General features: G+C 34.0%; 1 protein-coding gene across 7 annotated transcripts in view; it reads right to left on the minus strand.

Annotated features, from left to right (window-relative positions):
* LOC138333184 (galanin receptor 2a-like) overlaps positions 1 to 16,472 on the minus strand; it is a 49,855-nt gene extending 33,383 nt beyond the window's left edge. Inside the window, exons 1-2 of one of the 7 annotated variants that reach the window (XR_011209960.1) lie at positions 15,791 to 16,315; positions 54 to 378 (exon numbers count right to left, since the gene is read on the minus strand). The gene's annotated coding sequence lies outside the window, so the exon portion shown is untranslated. Of the gene's footprint in view, positions 1 to 53; positions 379 to 6,151; positions 6,333 to 9,423; positions 11,007 to 11,707; positions 11,718 to 15,790; positions 16,316 to 16,355 lie in introns of those variants that run through there. The other 6 variants (XR_011209958.1, XR_011209959.1, XM_069281370.1 and 3 more) reach the window with 6 other exon arrangements.
* Between the last annotated feature and the right edge of the window lie 2,430 nt (positions 16,473 to 18,902).

Here is an 18,902-nt window from a genome sequence, read left to right on the forward strand (position 1 = left end):
AATGTTAAAAGTGATCCTGACAATATAAAGACATACCGTATTCTTTATTTTTTTTTAGTTTAAGTCTACAAAAATTTACGGATAACTATTTATTTTTCTATAATACAAATACCCAGTAAAAAAAACCCAATCATGTTTAAATATTTATATTTAACTCCATAAAGTGATAAAAATTATAATATGCAAAAAATCCAACAACCACGTGAGTAAAGCACGATTTGCCTTTGATGAATCCCACCTTCCAACGATTATGATGTCATCATTTTATGTGGTTTGTGTGATGTCATATCAATGGAAGGAAGGCCTTATCAATGGTAAGTTGTACTTTTCCCACCTTATTTTGGAATCTCAAAAACCCCGTACTTCCCACAAACGACACTGCAAACAGAAAAACACATACAATATGGAGGATCCCTAGTATAGAGTGCATGTTTCTGACAGGTAATCAGCTAATACATTGGATATTTGTAATGGTATTGGGCAAATAGATATACAAACATATATATGTAAACATTGGGTACAAATATACACATATATAGAAGTTATGTCTTAATTTGGAAACAAGATCCATTTCCAGATTTCTTTTGAGATTGATAATGGAGATATTTAATCTGTGCGATCCATCTTCTGTGACAGACATTAAGGGAGTACTACTACAGCATTGATACATATAATGGAGGAGATAGGTCTGGAACATGTGGCCAATCTCTGCTGTACTAAATCAATACACAGTCATACACAGATCAGTTACACTGAAGCACAGATTTATTTAGTCTATGTTAAAATACTGTTATCTAGATTTTTGAGAGTGACAAAAATCCTTACTCATGATGGATTATCAAAAACAATTTACCAAAGGTGGATTTTTAGATTCTTTCAAATTAAGGCACTTAGGACAAAAATTCCCTTACAAATCTACTATTATCTTTTTGGATTAATTTCCATTAAAAAATTTGCAAAAAGATATCAATCTACAATGCTCATCAAATCTGTTTTGAATGCAAAATACCGACGGAGGTACATCTATATATATATCTAACTAGTTTCAGTTAGCAGTTATATGGGATGATGAATGCCAACTGAACATTGAAGGCAAATTGAACAATATAATTATATAATTATATTACAGTATATAGATTTCATATCAATTATTATAATCATAATAGCATAATAACAGTTGGCCTAGCCATCCGAAACATGTAAACCAAATAATTTTTTTGTAAGGAATCGTTGGTGTTGATGATCCATCCTTAATTTCCAATTATTAAATAATAACATGATAATAAGTGAATGGTTGCCATGATCTTTGGAGTGCCAACTATACATTTGGTATTTAGGTTATAAGCAGGGCTCGAATTTCAGGCTGTTTTAGTACTTTTACTTGCTTTTTGCAAGTAGCTATACCAGAATAGCAAGTGGAAAAAATATGCACTTGCTTATTTTAGCAAGTGGTTTTTATCAGGGACAACTGTAAAAATGACATAATGATTGTGAAAAACTGTTTTAATGGAAAATATAGGGACTCAGTTCTTACAACAATGTTGTTGATATACACTATGTACTTATACACCTCACATCATCATGCAAAGATAAAGGATTTTATATATAACAAAACTGTAATTTGAATACGGATATTGATTATAAGTAAAAATATATTTTAGCAAGTAAAAATTTAGGGCACTTTCTATTTTTAGCAAGTGACAAAATATGTAAAATTCGAGCCCTGATATGTACCATTATAATAGTCCAGAGCTTCAATGAAAATGTAAATACTGAAATACATTACTGTAAACAACACAAGCTGTCATGTATAGTACAAGGAAAATACTTACATAAGTATTGACACTGGCAATGTTATCCTATCAGGTGTCTTAAATGTGTGAATGTATACTTACGCACAAGAAGTACATAATATTAGCTTGGCAGATCTCACAATATTTTGTCATTTACAGTGACAAATAACTACATGTAATTCTTTTGTTGAATCTTTTACATTCGTAGACTAGAAATGAACACGCTCATCCAATATATATATACAATCACCATCATCGATTGCCACAAGTCAATGGCAAACCTTAGGAGAACTATCTTATAATATACGGGGAGACAAAACCTTAGACCTAAATACGCCAACGTGAAGCAGAAATTGATAAACGATAAATTTATTTGTCTAGACAAGAACAAACGGAGAAGACCTTGTCAATTTCCCCTGGAGTCTGTAAACAGAGCTTGGAAGAAGCTATATAAAAGTTTAACAGTCAATATATCGCTGGCCTCCTCAACCTGTCTAGTTATTTCATCAATGGATTTGTTACCTTGTCTAATACTGAGTTATCTGCTCTTGTGGATAGGTGTTGATAGCTATGTTTAAAGTTTTAGTGTGAAAATATCTTTATGCTTGCAAATCCATCAAGTTACAATCAATATACAAACAAGGAGCTGCAAAGCGTGGTATAATATCCCCTTCATACTCACAAATCAAGACAAGCTTTTAATATGTTATCCATCACCAAAAGTTATTAACATTTTGAAAATAACAGTACTTTCACTGCATTAATTTTAATTTTACACATACAAATACAAGCAGAAAATGATTTTAGCAGTACCTACGGTCAGACCATGAAGCAAAATTGTGGTCTACAATTTTATGGCACATTTGTACAGTTTTATTTGTAATTGTAAAGTGATTTTTCTGCAGGAAAGTATCCATCTAAACATACATAAGATTTTACATTACTTAATTTCTGTGTTGTAATTAGTAACGAAAATAAGGCATCTGAAACCAATTGAATAATCTTCATGGCTTAATTTATCAAACCTTATGGTTTTCAATAGATTAATGAAGACAAATTAACATACTAAAATTTTCGCAGTTACGGCACATATAGCTTAAACAATTTACAGACAAAATTGTTGAAAAGATTTGGCACTTTTAACCTGACAAAGATTTTTTGTTGAAATGGTGATGGGGATCCCACTTTCTATTTTGACATAATAGTGAAAAAAAATAACCACAACATAAAAAACACAGTAGTTTTTTAATAAAAAAATTAAAGCAAAAAAAATATATCATGGTAACATCCGACGTCACATGAAAAGTCGAAACTTGGATTGTCAAACTTGACAAACTGGTAAAATGAAAAGTTTGAAAGTTGACAATGGAAGTCTGTGAAGTAGATGATAAATTAAATGACACAAGATCAGGAAGTGCTTTTAGGAGAAATGGAAATTAAAATCAGAATATTAATGACAACGTGATCACAATCTGACATTAATCATTGATTTTAGAGGATTTCTCCCCATGTAATCTCGTACTGTCGCTAGGTAACAGTGACATCATAGATTCATTTCCAACAGCACTCCCAGAAATATCATATATCAAATTTTAGAGAAATATATACATTACCGCCCACCTAAATTAGCGGTATTCCGATAGAAAAATCCTAAATTGTTTACAAAGACAGATCAAGATTTATTTAGGTTTTTATTGGTTTTTTTCTTCAATTTTAATGAGATATTGATATCATGATCTAGTCACATACAATGCATTTGAAACTAGGGTCCTAGGGGAACCTATATATGAAATTTGAGAAAGATCCCTTCAGACTTTTTGAGAAATAGCGGTAACAAAACTTTTTAACTATCAAAATAAGATGGCCGCCTGTCAGACATTCTTGTTCACCGATCGGTCCCAAAAAATTGCACTATGCACAACTAGGGTTTCTAGGGAAACCTGTATATGAAATTTTAGAAAGATCCCTTCAGATACTTTTTGAAATAAGTGGTAACAAACTTTAACTTATCAAATATCCAAAGATGGCCGCCTGTCGGCCATCTTGTTACCGATCGGTTAAAATGCATATGCACAACTAGGGTTCTAGGGAACCTGTATATGAAATTTGAGAAAGATCCCTTCAGCACTGAGAAATAGCGGTAACAAAGCTTTAACTATCAAAATTTTAGATGGCCGCATGTATATCATTCTTCCACAAAAATGAAAAGATTGAATACTATATTTTTCATATGATTTGTTATCATATGCATAATCTATGAATATCAAAAATCAAAAGACGTCCAAAAGTCAGCTGGAAATGTATAATAGTTTGCTTTTTATAATTTGCGAATGCAAAATGTTATGCACTCATGTACCATTCAATACAATGTCATTATAAAATTCCTGATTACCCATGCAATTTTTTTTACCTTATGGCTGTATGGAAATATTTCACTTAAATGTGGTTATACTGATTATATGTAAATATTAGTTGTAAAATGTGCATGACACATGAATGAAAATTGTATTATTATACTTGTACTTATATTGTAAGCCTTAAGGCTAAAATTTGAATAACCTTTAAGGTTAAAGAAATTGTGGTGAATGCCCGAGCTGAAGACTTGACCTAGAGCAGGCCATGGATGGTAATAAGTTTTATATACTACAGGTACGTATATGTAGTACACAAGAAATAAATTGAAAAGAACTGATTAATTTTTAAATCTTCAGGGCATGAAAAGGTCATTTGTAAGGAATTTTTTTAATGACTGCAGATGTCATGATGTATATTATTATATTGATGTTAATTATTATACCTGATGCACTTCGTTTAACAAATAATGCCCAAATGTTGATCATTTGCCAAATTCTAATTCTAATCGGCTTTGACTATAATTTTACTGTGACTTAATAAATCAGGCTACCGGTAGAAATACATGTAATATTTAACACACCTACCCAACTCAATCATTTAATATCATATATGGCATTTGCATATATAGGCACATGTATATTCAAACTGGATAATTCCAATGAGCTGAAGTGCACTCCAATAATTATACCACTATATATGGTATATTTGATAAAGTCCATCACATTCATTCACCAATATGCTGGGATTTTCGATAATGTTTATAGCTGCATGAGCTCATGAATATTCAGAACAGAAATTACACGATCACTCCCACGTATATATTGATTTGCACTAAAAATAGATAGAAAGTTGTGTCCTCTGTTTGACTTCTTCGGCTCTTTTGTATATATATGTGGATGTGCATGACTGCACTTTTAGATAAGTAAAATTATAAATTATTTCGGTCACATAACACGTAATATTTAAATGAATATTTTATTGTTAGACAAAATGACTTGGTAGTCACGGAGCCAAACTTTGGATGACTGTGTAATCTTCCTTTTGTACTTATATTTGATGTATTGTAATATTAAAGGTTTATGGTACTCTGGTTATCATTGAGTGGAATATACGATCTATACTGTCCAAATGGTAATCTGCAATACTTACCAGCACCGGTATTGTAAAATACTCAACAATTATATAATCATGAGCTGAAATACTGTATTCGACCAAATAAGTTAAAGTGCCCAGTTATAATTAGAAATTGGAAAAAATAAGGGGGAGCTTATAAATTTCATCGAATTAATCGAATGAAAAAAAAATAATAAAGAAATTTACACAGTTCATCAGTCTGCATTTAATTCATGGTAAGTCAGATTAAGGTCTCAAAATGGGGAGGATTGCTTATTGCGACAAGAGGCCCATTGTCAAGGGCCCTTTTAAGCTAATGGGTCGAACACAGTAGGTTGACCCTTATACAAGTGACTGGCTTCATTCATTATAATATGCATGTATATACATTCGTATCCAAAATAGCTCAAATGAAAATCATTTACAATTTACATTTTGTAGTTAGAAGTGTGTCATGAATCTTATTAAATCTTAAGACAGATGTTTATATTTGATGTATCCATCTGTATATTGTATTTGTTATATAATTTAAAACAACATTAACATTACCATGTCTATATATGTTTCCATTAACTTATTCAATTAAGAATATATTCTATATGAGTTATTCTACTATTTATGGAACATGAAACTACTTTTATCAATGAAGGACTTCAATCTCCCTGTCCCAATTCAACATTTCATTTGATTTAATTGCAGAAAACATGCAGATATATTTGTATCTGCTGCTAGAAAAGTACTAAAAAGTAGAAAAAGGTTGTTTCTAAATGAACATAAGTATTAGTATTGTTGGGTCAAATATGAATTAGTCTTTCTGATCATTGATTTTTAGGAATATGGCGGTGAAGGAGGCAAAGGAAAGCTGGAGTACCCTGAGAAAAACCACCAACCTGATGTCGGTCCTTGGCAACTAAATTTAAGTATGGCATGATCCTTGTAGTATCAAACCTGCATCCTACAGGTGGAGGGCTAGTAGTACCATGTAGGAACACCTTGACTACTCCGACATCAGATTTGACAATATCAAATCAGGTGCAGCACTAGACTATTTTGTGGAGTAAAATGATGATAAGTTTGTCTACAACAATGGCGACACACACAGAGATAAATCTGATATAACTGACACTGTACCTCTATGTCTGACACCTTCCAATGATAATATAGTCGTCTATATACACCTACTGTATACTTAATGGTAAATACAGACACATCTGCATAAGGTGTTACATATATACTGTTATACCAATTCATGCAAGTCACCTAAAACCTATTACCACAAGCCCTCCACCTTTGGGTCGTGAGTTCGAATCCCATGTGTGGCAGGTCAGTGGTTTTTCTCCGGGTACTCAGGCTTTCCTCCACCAAGAAACCTAGCACGTCCTTACATGACCCTGGCTGTTCATAGAATGTTAAACTAATAAAACCCTGTAGTGGCCAAAATCCAACAACGAGAAATCTCAGCAAGACATAAATGCCTGATATCTACATGTATATAGGTAGCTGACTTAATATATATAATGTGGGATGGGGACGGTACATCTCATTCGTACTATATATGATAGTATTAGGTTTTGCAGTTCAGTTTGGCAACCAATATAGAAGGCAAGGCAGTGAATATAATCTGTCAGTTATAATGGTAAAATCATTTCTTTCTATTTCTGGAACATGAATGAAATAGACATTCACTCTAGAAAACAATCTTTTTCGTGCAGAACTTATAAACGTCTAATTTACCCAAACAAGCATTCTGTTTTGTAAAGTAACACCAAATGTACTGTAAGGCGACGTACCTGACTGTGGTGATTTTAGTAAGCTTATGGCCACAGGGCCTTCAACTTACACCCTTAAGACTAGATGTTCTACCAAGGTGTGGGGACTAATGGATTTAACGCAGGGCATTGTGAATCATATAAAATATGTTGGCATTGTCCCTGATCTAGGATGGCTTAGCTTATTGTCATTAGGAAAAGATCTACTTCTGTGTACATAGACAGAGCTACCATGCATGTTTATATGGCGGATTGGCTCCTATTCAATGATGTTATAAGGCATTATAGTACACAAATTGATCATAATAAACTCATTATAAAGGATACATAAATCCACTTTCTTGCTTAAAATTTTACAGAACATCTTGTCACCATGACATATTTACACACCAAATCAAGAATAGTTTGGACCAAATATTGCAAAAATCAATTCACAATGGTGATTTTGTTTGCATAGCTACATCTACACATATATTTTGGGTTATTTTATAAAGTAAAAGCAAACATATACCGGCTACTGATCAATGTGTTCACTTGACCCAGCAAGACATTTACAAAAGCTCATGGCCATGGTAAGTATACGTGTACCCTCTTGATCAGTGGAGGAATATTTAACAGGGATTTGAAATTTAAATCTAAACTATGACTTCAAATTTCAATCATGTATAGTATATTGAGTAATGTTAAAAAAACAAGCCATATAATGAACACATCATACCCTACTGACATTAAGTCTCGCTCTGCAATTAGCCCCCTATTAAATTTTGTCTTTTAAAACATATACTGTAAAATAAGACTATGATGGTACCGCCATGGCCAGTGGTTAGGATGTCCCAACATATCACCACAAGTCCTCCACCTCTTGGATGTGAGTTTGATTCCCATGTGTAGCAGTTGCCAGGTACTGACTGCTGGTAGGTGGTTTTTCTCCAGGTACTCCAGTTTTCCTCTTGTGACCATCAAATCTAGAACGACCTTAAATTACACTGATTGTTAATAGGATGTAAAACTTAACAAACCAATTATCAGGATTCTAAACGCCATATGACACACTGTGACTTCTGGATGGGTGACTTCTGTATGGGTGGTCTTACAAGATCTCCTATAGTAGGACTATACCTCAGGAACAAATTATTGCTGGTATATTTATATGTCTGTGAAGACTACTTATTTTTCAAAGTTTACTTCCATGCTGTGTATGTTTATTTGGTTGCTATAATATGTTAGTAAGTGATGAAATTGTCATAGCTTTACATTTTATACCAAAAATGGCAAAACTAGTAAGAACACCTGGGGTATGCCCACACAATTGATATTAAGTTGAGCCATATAAATGTATACCGGTACCAAAGCCAACTATCAGATCTTAGATAAAGTGTGTGAATCACACTATGCTGTACATTACATGATGCGAGATCCAACCTGACAAAGAGTAAAAGAACATCAGGTTTTTTTTCTTCCACTGTGGCAGCTAGTTATAGGCTTCTGTAATGTGTACATATCATATGCAGTATAATTGATAATGAAGAACATATGTACAAAGACAGCAATTCTCCGTTACAGCAACCCATTTCACATCTGCTCTACACCTTGGCAGGTCTAACTGTTCCTAGTACGGACATTTGCATTGTTAGGTATGACAATGGACTGAAGTGACTGGTTGCATTGGCACTGGATTGCAGTTCGCTGCAGTCACTTGTTACAATTGCACCATTTATCTTGAACTTGCATTATCCAAAACCATAGACTACAGATAAAGAGAAAGATCCCCTTAAATACCTAGAAACTGTTTACAGACAGAAGAACGAGCATATGAACCTTTGACCCTGAAAACGACAAGCGCTGATTGAGTTAGCACCATATCCTGCATTTGATTCCTTAAGTTAGGGAAAAATTAATCTTGACACCAGACCTTTCCTGAATTTTCTTGCTTGGTCATAAATGTCAACTTGTCATCCAGTCTGTCTGACCTGGTTATTGTACATGTATATATACAGACTATAGGCCCGAAACACAGTCAAACATATGGCCATATAATGTTAATAGAAGCTTCTAGCAATTTCTATAGTCATCAGCTGTCTAGAATGTTTCAATGACAAATATGAAATGTCGGTCACATTTACATCTACTGCACGATGCAGATACACTTTTGCACAATATCTGATAAAAGTTATGTAAAAAGCTTTCTTAAGCAAATTTCATGATGCATAAATAATATTAAAGTTTATCTCTGAAATTCAATATTTACATCTATTATAAATTGACGTAAAATCCTGAATTTCTGTTCAATCTTTTAAATCCACAAAATGTTAATCTCTGCAAACTTCTTGTGAAATGGAAGTCACAAGATGTAGTAGCTGCGAAAGAAGTTTGCTTTAATTTAAAGTTTGCTGATTTTGGTTTTTATGAACAATATTTCATTATATAATTACATAATATGTGAATATTTATATTTAATCAATTACATAAAGATCATACCAGAAGAATCCCACCAAACTGAAAGCTCTAAATTTCTTCATGTCTAGCTACATGTATACAGATCTTGGTAGGAATTGAACCCTATTTACATGTATAACTGCAGCTATGTAATTGGACTATCAACTTTTATATAATATGGAAGTTAATTTCTATGTTTATTGCAATTTAACACATGTAGGTTTACCCTCCCCTTCCATCGATATCCCTCTACAATGTATCACAGTATACCCTGCCCCCCACTCCTTCCCTCTGGTACCCTATAGCTAGCTCCCTCCACCAACACTCGACTCCCTGTCTTGCTGATCATGAGTAAAATCATTTTTTATCCTAGCCCCCCCCCCCCCCTCAGGGCTGGTGACAGCTGATAAGAACTGTAGTTAGCCATATTGATTTGATTATTTACATGTACATGTGTTGGCATTTCTCAGATTACTAAACAACATGTTTGTCCCTCATGAAGAAAAAAAATGATAATATAAGCTGTGGTATAAACTTGTAAGTGTATATTTAGTTTGCTATGTATTTCTTCAAAATCACTTTGCAATTTTAAATGACAGTAACCCAACTGATTTTTGTGGCGACTTATTTCATGTTTTTTGAGGCCAAAATTAGAGCCCTTAATATAATATATATCGTATATATGATACCTTGAATTAAATGCAAATTGAAACTATGAAAACTGTGTAGTAAAAGGTCAAAATATAGGTTGCAATGATCTGCTTTTGGTGCGAGACATAATGTACGCTATCTCCCCTAGATGAAAACACAACCAAGTATGTAGTTCCAGTGTGTTATAAATCAGGATATATCAGAGTCATCAAAATGTGGTACCGGTCAATGGTCAAAATATAGGTCACCATGACAAGTATGCAACACACCAGTCTGACTCACCTTCTTAAAGTTGGACCCAGTCTACCAAGATGTTCCAGTGCCTTATATGTCTGATATAGGGAATACAGCATGGACAATTTAATTTCTTTTAATTAAGCTGAGACCAAAGGTCAATATTAGTCACAGTGACCTAGTTTTGGTCAAGACTTGCTGTCTCATCTCATGATCAATGAAGCCTACTTAATTAGTACTGTAAGTTAAGTATGATCCCAAAGCACCAATGTCTTATGATATATAGGATTTCGAGCCCAATAAGATGATGCCAAGAAGAACAGAAGAATAGAAAGATGGCCAAAAGAATATATTGTGTAGTACACCTACACGTACCCTTTAATATTTTCAAAAACAAAACATAATTTTTCAAAAGTCTAGAAAAGGCAGAGCAGCTGGCTCACTGAGTAAATCGGTCATGTTGGTTTGAAACCTGTACAATGATATATATATATCATAGCAATCAGCAGAGCTTTTTAATTTAAAAGTAATCTATAGTAGAAGTATCGTTCATTTGCTGCTTTTGTTGACCTTTTAGTAGAAACAGCCGGATCTACTGGCACAGATTTTTTTTAATATATGGATGGCATATTCATTATAACCTTCTCATCACCAGCTGTTGAAAAAACAATAGATATATTTTACAATAATGCAAATGATATTATTAAGTCATAATTAATCAGTAAAACATCATCAGTAAAACGTCATATATGTAGAATTGTGTACATGTGGTATAACAACTTCCATTATAAAATAAATTTGGTAAAAATAGTTCTGTCATATTGTGAACTTTTAACTTAAAGCCCTATACAGTAGTAGTCTGTGATATCCTACGAAAAATGGCCACGTACGGGTAATATTAATCGTATCATCCAGACTAAGATAACTCGGAGTAGAATAGGAAGGTCAACACAGTGTTTTTTTCTCTCCATTGGTCACCGAAAGGTCAAGGCTGGGGAACTTGAGATTGCATTTAATGGCTTATAGACTCTGTAATCTCATGGTCACGATTTAAACCTTAAACCTGTCTAAGTAAACAGGACATTCAGCTAAACATTACGTGATAGATTATTTTCACACCTTCCACACAATCCGAGATATAATCGGAGTCTGTTTAGTGAAGCTTGGTTAACTTGACAGTCATATTTCCTAAACCCAATATTCAAAATTGATTGTACGCCTTTTTTAAAAACTTCTTTAATAATTTTAAATGGAAAAAAATAAATCTTAAACAAGAAATAAAGGACAGAAGAGACTAAAATGAATATTGAAAACTCTGAGTATGCGCAAAAAATGTCTTAATATGATAAATGTTACAGACAAATATTTTATTACATTGTAATTATGTACATGTTGATTAAACATGTAAAAATCATCAGGTTTTAGAAAAAAATATGAATCATAATTATTTTTTTTTTACTAAAGCTGTTGGGTACTAGAAGAGCTAAAATGATATGATACAATATTGGCAATACACTGATCATGAGAAAACACAGCTAGGACGATACCTATTGGCTATACATGTACAGTGGAACCGTTTTTCCAAACATAGCAAACCTTCAATTTGTTTTTATTCCATAGATACTATTGTCAGCTAGGCTAACTGTCAAGCCCACATGCATGCAAAGCTCTGAGTGACACATACTTTTCTTCTGATAAAATACTCCTACTTGAATAATGTTTTTAAAATCTTTAATAATGAAAAATGGTAGTTTGATTTGTTTAATGTTGTATATATACCATATTTGACCCAATAGGCAACTAAGGCATCTAAAAAATTGAAAAAATGAAAAGACGCTTAAAAGACGCAGTTATGGCAAATTTATAATGTTTCGTGTATTTTTTGGTCTGCATTTATGCCTGGGCAAATGAAATTTAGGCCTAAAAAGGGGGAGGGGCGCATATAGGGACATGGGCGATCATTGGGTCGAAAACTAAATTGTACAACTGTTAAATTGATATATACATTCCAGTCATATCTTTATATATATATTGCTTTTGATCTATATAACAATATTTAATAACAATTTAGCTTGTTATAAGTGATGTGAGGTCAAATGACCATAAGGAAAGTGAGATATTTTTGAAAATGAACTTGTCAAGACAATTTAAGATACTTTAAAAAAATATTTAGACATGATCCTAACCAAAACTTTGAAACTTTTGCCCCAGCTATACAGCTAGTATGTTTAGACAAAGATTTTCTTAGCTATAATTTAGAAATGACCACATATAGCTAGCAGCTGTAAAATGGAATTAATGTGCGAACACTGGTGTCCTAGTATATATACTCTTTTACACATATAGATAGCTGAAGACTAACAATACTATATAGTTAATCTAGACAGTGACTGAATAACAAATACAGGTAGGTACACTTGTTATTTATGAATGACTGTCAGGGCCATTCCTGTCCTTTACCTGATACACAGTAATATAATCTGATGTTACCTGTATACACTAAAAGTACATCTTATTGTTGAAGTACCTAACAAACAGAATTATCACAGGGCTGATGTGTTGTAAACTGCCTCAGATAATGTACATGTAGTGTTGTTGTAATATATATCAATATATATTATATAGTCCCTGGGTATATACATCAAACCTCAATATGCAGAAGACCCAAAGTTCAAAACATTGTGAAACTTTGAGCTATTATAGAGTTTTCAAGATCGATGGTGGTACATATAGCGCTTAGGTTATTGATAATAATATTTAAATTTCCTTAGCAGAATTTGAATACAAGATTGCTCCCATTAGACTGGACACCAGACCTAAGTTATTAATAAGATTTCTTTAACAGAATTCTAATACTAGATTATCTCCCCCTAGTTTGAAACTGGCCACCAGACCAGACCAGTAATGATTATGAGGATGCACCAGATTAAGAAAGTAGGGGAAATTAAACCAGTTATAATTATACGGCCGGGTATTTAGCACGTTCCTGGTATTTAGCACGTTCCTCCTAAGTGACCAGCAAGGCATAAGTTTGAGGAATATATCCTGGTATATCAAACACTGATACACAATTCATCCTAAAACAATATTTGATATTATATTTGTTTTCTTGCATTCTAATTAGACTCCCAATATCCCAACTGCCTAATTATCCGATTTTCAAACTAGAGAATAACAAGATCTAATTGTGTTGGGTGCCATAACATAATGTTCCCCAAATCTCCACAGAGCCTAATTTGACAAGAGTGACCTCCCCTGAATGATGATGTGACATTAAATAAATTTCATTTTGCAGAAGAGAAATGCTTTTTCACAGTCACATCATTTTAAGTTAATATATTAGACATAGCAATGTCTATAATGGTATATGCTTTGTGTTGGGAGAACTTAATAATTATAAGCTTGGCTATCTCTCAGTTGCTTTGAAAATGCCTTGCAGGTATACATAGGGTGTTAGAATTGTACCTGCTGCCCATATTCCATGATCATAAAGTTTATATATTTCATTGTGCAGTGTTGTTTAATTTCATAAATGGGATGTAACATGGGGGCAGTGGAGTACATAAGATCCCAATCTCAATATATAGTTACATGTAGTTTCTCGGCATTGCATGGACGATATATTAGAAATATGCCGCTGACGTAGCGTCGGCCAAATCTGTCCTACGATTTCACATTTTTAAGAGGTACCGCGAGATGACTTTATATTAGGTAAAAAAACAAAACAACAAAAATAGGCCTAATATTATAGGTAGGTTTAGCGGACTAATTTGTCTCATGAATGAAATGTCATAAAATCTGTTCACAAATTGGTTCATTGCTTGTAAAAAAAAGTGTAACAGTAGAGGAGAAAAATGTAAGACCAGACCAGAACTCGGAACCTCAGAACACTCGCTGAATGCTCTATTGCTGATCATGAGCTACTTGGTTACGATGACTGACCCAGTCCAATCCCGCTACAAAAGTGTACATTTAAACCAAACAGAACATGTTCCGTATTTACAATATTACCCACTCACAGATTCACCTAATCAGGATGTAATTATATCTATGATTGATATTTTAAACAGAGTGTATAATTGAAATCAGGGATCAATCTAGCTCTGATTTATTACCGTTTATGGGTAAATTTCCCCTCAAGGAATGAATTCCCCTCTGGCCTACAATTCCTCTGAAGATTTAAAAATTCTCTATTTGAAGCTAAAAAATGACTGTTTTTGTAACACAATTTTCCCTGTGACTCATTTTTCATTATTTTTTTTTATACTTTTGTTTGCAAATTTCTTCATATTTATCATACATCTACTGCATATTTTATAATAAGCTCAAATTTTTCATTATTGAGCTTAAAATCTTGCTTTACTAAAGCTAAAAATAAAATTTGTTATTTTACAGTACTTTTTCGTCAAAATGATTATAATTTTGGACCAAAATAAGAAAATTTAAATTCCCCTATATTTCGCCAAACTTTTCTCCTATTTAGTTTCCCCCAAAACCTAGATTGACCCCTGGAAATAGAATATTACGATAATGTACATTGCATTGAAATAAATTGTAGCTAACAGGTAAAATGCATTGTTAGTGAACATCTCCAAGGCTATATTCATTAAAAATGTTTGTCTACATGACAGCCATTACATATTATGCTAGTATCTCCTTCATCGTTTATTCGTGGTACTGCTTTGATCATGACATACTAGACTACCTTGCTTAATTAACTCTGTAATAAAGGTTGGTTAGGTAGTACAGGTAGGCCTTTATATCAATCTGTGATGTTAGGCCTAATTAACAAACTTTAACGAGCAGCTCGTAATCAGCTCCTACTCGGTAAAAATATTTAATAATGCAACATCATATCAATATCATAATAAACCTAACAACCTATATAGACAGCAAAACATGTTAACTGTTTCATATTTTAAAATGGCGTGTTATATTCATAAATTGACAACATTAAATACTTTAGACTTAAATCTTTGAATATTAGATAAACTCTGGATTTTTCAACATGAAACATGAACTTGTTGTTTTGATTAGATATTACGCACATTGTACTCGCTTTCCGACCCCATGTGACATCCGGGGGCATTTGTTTACAAATTCCTTAGACTCGGTTTCATAACATAAACAAGAACCCCGTATGGGCCCCTCTCCTAATGTGTGTAGAATATGACTCGTGATAGTAGCGGTTCGGTTTTTCGCCGCAAATATGCGACCAAAACAAACAATTTCTGGTTACAATTTTAGTTCCTTTTGATACTTCCACGTCTTGAAATGTAATTTGTGGCATGCATATAGAATTTACGGGGGATTAAAATGTGAAACAAGGTAAAAACATGGATCTAATTTATCAGCTTGCATGCTTCCATGAACAACACGCCTTCACCAGGATAAAAACAACAAATGACAGTTGTGTTGTTATCGCAAAGTGATACTTACAGACAAATATGGTTTCTCGACACGTTTGTTAAATACTTCACTCCATGACAAAACTCTCCGCGTTTGTTAACTTGGTAAAACATCCATTTTTCGTAAAATTAGTCAAAGCACAACACGTTTCCGAGCTGTAGGATATTCCAGTCTGACCTCAATAAATACACACAGTGAGAGCATGCGCACTCATCCAGTAAAGCTTTCCATTGACCTAGTTTATGAGGTTACGTTAGATCGAGGACAGCCGGTCAATGATCAGCAAGCCCACGTGTTTGTTCTCTAGGCCTAAGCTATGCGCGGTAGAATATATTGATAGTAAACTTTTTTTTGGCGTAAATACGATTCACGCATGCATGACTATCTTTTTTGTTCGCTATGTTGAACTGCGATTCTTGTGTACTAGCCTAGTTAACTGTTAAGCTTAGAGTACGTTAGTACTAAACGTTGTTAACGTTAGGCATCGTTAGTTCAGTTAAAATGCTCTTACCAGTTGTTGTAGACTATATTGCGAGGTTTTGTCTCGCTACCTATTACAAGGTCAGCTTCTTATAAGATTATTAGTTTACGCTACCTTCGTGACATAGGGATGAATCACTAGGTCAAAGTTGTTTTCCCGTATTCAAGACGAATACCGCAACCTCCCAAGTTCACGCACACACACAACGCATGGCACGCGACCTTGTTAGTCCGTCAACAGTCTGTTGGCTCAATAGATATACAGATACATACCTCTTTACAGTATATGTGTAATACTATGTACACAGTTCAGTTGTCCAGTACGAATGTATGATCTATATAAAGCCAAACCCTCGTGGTTTAAGCTGTAAAATTAGTTAGAAATAGCCTACACCAAAGCAAACCTCCTTGATCCCTTGCTTTAGTCCGCTAAACCTGACTATATAATTAGTATAGGCAAAAAAAAAAGCCTAATAATATAGGCAACCCTTGCTTGCGAGTTTAGAATAAAACTTGTTAATTAGATAAATTATAAGTCGTTCAGTTGTCGTTGTCTTGATGACGATGCTGAATAACTTGAGTTTCTGTTAATTTACAAAGATATATATAGCGACATGTGTGTCATCTTTTATCTTCATCAATACTTAGACATGACCACTCACTTCACCGATGTTTCTTCTTTCTTCCCCTACCCCTACATTTTTATCAGGGAATTCAATGGCATTGCCCAGGCATCAATCAAAATGTAAGTCCCTCAAATGACTATAGTGAGTTTTTCGCACTTGTTAAACTCATTCACTGTAAGAATACCAGCAGAGCTTGTCAGAAAACAATAGATTGATCTTGTTAAAACAACTCACATCGTTTCGTTTAATAAGATAGAACTTTGAAACTTCCACTTTCAACTTTTGCAACTGAAACAAGAGATCCCAGAGGGATCTTGGCGCCCACCAAAGATTGATCTATGTCTGACAAATGAAAGAGGGATCTTTTCTCTGCTTTTCAAACTTACAATTCTTTTTTCTGCTTTTCAAACTTTAAACTATCAAAATCCAAGATGGTGGTCGCAAAATGCAATAGGCAGAACTAGGGTCCTAGAGGAACATACATATGATATTTGAGAACAATCCCTTCAATACTTTCTGAGAAATAGCGGTAACAAACTTTAACTATCAAAATCCAAGATGGCCACCGGTCGGCCATCTTGTTGACCGATCAGTCCCAAAATGCAATATGCACAACTAGGGTCCTAGGGGAACCTACATATGAAATTTGAGAAAGATCCCTTCAGTGCTTTCTGAGAAATAGCGGTAACAAACTTTAACTATCAAAATCCAAGATGGCTACCTGGCGGCCATCTTGTTGACCGATCAGTCCCAAAATGCAATATGCACTTCTAGGGTCCTAGGGGAACCTACATATGAAATTTGAGAAAGATCCCTTCAGTACTTTCTGAGAATTAGCCGTAACAAACTTTAACTATCAAAATCCAAGATGGCGGCTGGTCGGCCATCTTGTTGACTGATCAGTCCCAAAATGCAATATGCACTACTAGGGTCCTAGGGGAACCTATATATGAAATTTGAGAAAGATCCCTTCAGTACTTTCTGAGAAATAGCCGTAACAAACTTTAACTATCAAAATCCAAGATGGCTGCCTGGCGGCCATCTTGTTGACCGATCAGTCCCAAAATGCAATATGCACAACTAGGGTCCAAGAGGAACCTACATATGAAATTTGAGAACAATCCCTTCAATACTTTCTGAGAAATAGCGGTAACAAGAATTGTTAACGGACGGACGGACGGACGGAAGGACGGACGGACGGACGGAAGGACGGACGGACGACGGACCACGGACGAAAGGCGATTTGAATAGCCCACCATCTGATGATGGTGGGCTAAAAATTAATACAGCAAAATCCGCTTAATGTCACGTTCCATGAGGCCACCAAAGTGTTACATAAAGCGGAATATGGTATTTAGCGTTGAAAGCTTGTTCAGCCACTTTGTAATGCCAATGTGAAGTGACGGTCTACGAGTGCAACGACCAAAACGTGCATTTAAAAATACCTTGCACACTTCTCATAGATTATTTGGTTTTCATTATCAAAAATTGACTATCGCTGAAATATTTGTACGATATGCGTAAACATACATATATGTACATATATTATGTCAACATTTTCAGCATGGACGTACACGACTTAATTATAAATCCTTGTTTTCAGTAACTAAACATGCCAATATGTGTTTTCTATTATATGATAAAATTTGAAAAATAAAATTGCAAAACGTTTACAGACTGCATGCAATTCGGTATAAAAAAGGTCTGCAAACATTGTTCTGTAGTTTGGCAGCGTTGGACGAGATTGTCAAAGAAGGATAACTCTCATGAAGAACCAATACATTCTGGTTTTATATTTTTCATCTTTTTTCTTTATTTTTTAGAGGTTGGATGAGGACAAAGAAGTGAATGAAATCCGACTAAAATACGTTCTTGTATTATCAGCATCTTCCTCATTTCAGCTTCATTCTTTCTTTTCTTCTAAATAAGATGTTTCAACAGCTTCCAATACACAATCTCACTAAGAACTGGTGGAATCTTCTTCTAAAGATTTTTTTTTTAAATATAGTCCATGAGAATAAAATATAATAGCAGTG

The sequence above is a fragment of the Argopecten irradians genome, chromosome 10 (genome assembly GCF_041381155.1).
Source record: "Argopecten irradians isolate NY chromosome 10, Ai_NY, whole genome shotgun sequence".
In the NCBI taxonomy this organism is placed as follows: Eukaryota; Metazoa; Mollusca; class Bivalvia; order Pectinida; family Pectinidae; genus Argopecten; species Argopecten irradians.